This window comes from Myotis davidii, unplaced genomic scaffold (assembly GCF_000327345.1).
Source record: "Myotis davidii unplaced genomic scaffold, ASM32734v1 scaffold428, whole genome shotgun sequence".
Lineage (NCBI taxonomy): Eukaryota > Metazoa > Chordata > Mammalia > Chiroptera > Vespertilionidae > Myotis > Myotis davidii.
Genome location: NW_006299834.1, coordinates 3,813,548 through 3,817,296, shown reverse-complemented (window position 1 = coordinate 3,817,296; position 3,749 = coordinate 3,813,548). Strand labels below are relative to the sequence as shown.

The window sequence follows — 3,749 nt, the reverse complement described above, 5'->3', positions numbered from 1 at the left end:
CCCTGTCATGCACAGAGCAGGGAGCGGGAGGATGCGATGCCACCCTCAGTCATGCTCAGGGTAGGGGCGACTGGGGGGTTGGGGCACCGCCCCCTGTCACACTCAAGACGAGGGCCCATCAGGGGGTTGGGGACCCCCCCCTGTCATGCACAGAGCAGGGCCGATCAGGGGGCTGAGGAGCTCCCCCATGTCACTCACAGAGTAGGGTAGATCAGGGGGTTGGGGCACCGCCTGCTGTCACAAAAGAGAAGGGCGGATCAGGGGGTTGGGGCACTGCCACTGTCACACACAGAGCCGCAGCGCTATCAGAGGGTTTGGGCGCTGCCCCCTGTCACACTGATCCCGGTGCCGGGAGGCATATTACCCTTTTACTATATAGGATAGAGGCCTGGTGCACGGGTGGGGGCTGGCTGGTTTGCCCTGAAGGGTGTCCTGGATCAGGGTGGGGGGCCTGCTTGGGTGCCTGGCCAACCTGGATGAGGGGATGATGGCTGTTTGCAGCTGGTCACTCCCCCTTCAGGGCGGGGGTCCCCACTGGAGTGCCTGGCCAGCCTGGGTGGGGGGCTGCGGGCTGTTTTCAGGCTGGCCGGTGACTGAAGCTCCCAACCGCTCCTTTTTTTTCTTTTTTATTCTGGGCCAGCTTTAGCTCTGAGGCTTGGCTCCAGCTCTGAGGCCTCGGCTACTGAAAGCAAGTATCTGGTTTGTTTGGGTTCTATAATCGAAACACTGTTTCAACTCCAGCTCTGAGATCCCGGCTGGCTGAAAGCAGGTTTCTGGTGATTGCTTAGATTCTATATTTGTAACATTTCAAACTGCAAGCTCAGAGGCCGGCAGCAGCAGGCTGGGAATGGAACGATCGCTTCCTCCATCACTGAAGCAAGCAAGCCTCATGTTCGCTTCAAGCTGCCTGGCTGCCGGCCGCCATCTTGGCTGGCAGTTAATTTGCATATTTCCCTGATTAGCCAATGGGAAGGGTAGCGGACGTACAGCTAATTACCATGTTTCTCTTTTGTTAGATAGGATTATAGGTATGTGCTGCTCCTCCAGGTTTATGTCTTTATCCCTTGGCTTGACCCCCACCTTGGCTGGACTCTGATCTCTCTCTTCCTCCTTTCTCCTTCCTCCCAGCATTCCACCTGCCCCTGCCTTCCCAACCATTGGTCCCAGCCAGGCTCTCCCTACAGAGATGACCAGGCCCCTAAGCCCTTGGGGAGTGCCCCTGTGCCTGGCATTCTCAGCTGTTCTCGGGCCTCAGCTCCCCTACGTGGTGGACGTTGTCCCATCTGACAGATGGAGACACTGAGGCACAGAGGACAGTGTTCGCTGCATGTTCACCTCTGGCATTCACCGCGCAGCCAGCTCGGGAGCAGGACTGGGGCACTCACGGCCTTCAGGGCAAGAGGGGCCGATGGGAAGCTTCTCTCCAGGCTGATGGGGGCTCCAGAGCAGCTGGGGTGGAGGACAGCCCCCTCCAGGGGAGGCAAGGGCTGAGCTGGGTGTGAAGGAGGGAGAAGGAGACCCTGACCTAGGGGACAGCGCATTTAAAGGCCCTCAGTGCACCCCCCCCCACCCTGCCAGCAGCATGCAAGCCCACAGCTCCGCCGTCCCACCCCTTCTGAGCCAGCTTATGTCTTCACCCCCTAGAGGAGCCTGGGGAGGGCAGGTCCCACCCGGGAATGAATGGCTTGCTGTAGTGGGCTGGAGCATCGCGCCAGGCAATGCAGGAGCTGTTTGTGGGTCTCCTGGGCCCCCCAGTTTCCAGGATCAGCCACACACAGCCCAGTCTCTGTTCCCACTCCCTGGGAGCCCCCACCCCACAGGCTGCTGAGCTCGGCCCCCATGCAGGAGGAAGGTCAGGATCCAGGTCCCACTGCTGGAGTTTATGGCAAGCTCTTCGTGTACCTCGCGCCTGTTTCCGTCTGTGTCCTGAAAACGTCCAGAGCCCCCTTGAGTGAGAGCACAGTTCCGGGTGACCTTCTGCCCAGAGAGGGAGCAGGCGAGGCTCCAGAGGGAGGTGGGCACGTGGTTCACCGAGCACTGGGCACCGGTGGGCTCTCACCTGTGGACGGAAACCTCAAGCGTTCCCTCCTTAGGAGCAGCCGCCCTGGCACCACGCCTCTCGCTGCCACTTGCTTAACCTTTTGTACGGACAGAAGCCCGGAGAGGTTAGGCGACTAGGCAGGGAGAGGGAGCTGGCGCCAGGCCAGGCCGAGTTCAGGTCCTCACGTAGCCAGTAGCCAGTAGCCACGTCGTTGCTGCCTGCGCTGCGCTTGGGGGGCAAGGGCAGCCTCCAGGGAAGAGACAGCTGCCAACGAGCCATAAAGGCCAGGCACAAGGTGGAGCTCAACAAAGCATCTGGGATAGGACATAGCCTCACCTGTGACCAGACCTGGGGCTTGAGGCAGGTACCAGGTCAGGGGAGGGGAGGGGTCCAGGGAGAATTCAGGTGGGGCGAGGCAGGGTGAAGTGTAGGGAGCAGGAAGCCCTAGAGAAGGGAGCTAGAGCCCTTAGAGCGGCTGCAGAGGGCGGCTTGGGGTAGGCTCAGGCATGCCCTCCCTTCTCCTTGAAGGTGCGGGGTTGGGTGTCTCAGCCCACGCAGCCAGGCCCCAGTGGCTGGAGGTCAGGCCAGGCAAGCAGGACGCCACAGAAACCCCCAGGGTGGTGGCTGCAGCCAGGGTGGGACCTCCCTGTCTCCTGTTCCCAGCCAGCAGCGCTGGGGGGGAACTCACAGAGCAGGAGGTGGATTGAAGGTGTGGGTGGGGCAGCCTGGGGCGGGGTCTGCAGTGCAGAGCAGGAGCCTCCTGAAGTCCAGGCCTCACCTCAGGGGTTTCCCGACTTTCTAGAGCACCTGATCCCTTCAGTTACTAGAGATGCAGCACGTACAGGGTGATGTGTTCGTTTGGAATCCGTGGGGGATGGGAGGGAACCCTGGGCTTAGTGACCTGGTTGTAAGTCACTGCAGCACAGCCGGTGGAGCGGCCTGTGGAGAGGGGAGCCTGCACAGAGGGGTGCGGGGTCTGCCCCCTGAGCTCTCCACTGGCGCCTGAGGGGACCGGGCAAGGCTGGAGGCAGCAGCCTGAAGTCCTGAGTGAGGACCCGCAGTGGTGGTGTGTGGGTGTGAGTCCTGCTGCTGGCAGCTGGGCCTCAGCAAGTGCCTCAGCCGGCGCTCTCACTGCGCGTCGCTGTGAGGATAATGCAGTCAGGCGGGTGCACACCGCGTCTGGCGCCCGGAGCACAGTAAGTGCAGCTGCCGAGAAGGGATGCTGGCAGAGGCACCGTCTCCTGGGAGGAATGTTCCGGGCCACGGCTCCCCAGCCTGCCCAGCTAGAGGGTTTGCCTGCAGTGGGATTACAGACCCAAGAGGGTGGCTGCTGAGATGGGGTGGTCAGGCTTGTGCCCAAGCAGCCCCTGAGGTGTGGGGAGTATCCCTTGCCACCCTACGTGCCCCTCACCAGACTCAGGACCCCCCGACTTTGCTGCACGGCACTGGGGGTTCCCAACACACAGGCCTCTGTGCCCTTGGCCCGCTGCCTGAGGTGCTGTCCCCACTCTCCACAGTCACTCCTGCTGGACCTTGGGTCTTGACTGAAATGTCCTCTCTTTGGAGGCCCTTCCTGACACCCAGCATCCTCTGTCCCTCCACTGGACGGGGCTGCGTGGGACCCACCCACCACCTTGCTGCACTCCCAGCTGCACCCCAGCGCCAAGCCCAGAGCTGCTCTCCCTCTCCACCCACCCACCCACCCACC

The 3,749-nt window shown here is 62.0% G+C and overlaps 1 protein-coding gene across 1 annotated transcript in view; it reads left to right on the top strand.

Moving 5' to 3' along the window:
* The first annotated feature begins 2,143 nt into the window (after positions 1–2,143).
* MGAT3 (mannosyl (beta-1,4-)-glycoprotein beta-1,4-N-acetylglucosaminyltransferase) overlaps positions 2,144–3,749 on the top strand; it is a 14,723-nt gene continuing 13,117 nt past the window's right edge. Inside the window, exon 1 of the mRNA XM_015571919.1 lies at positions 2,144–2,165. The gene's annotated coding sequence lies outside the window, so the exon portion shown is untranslated. The remainder of the gene's footprint in view (positions 2,166–3,749) is intronic.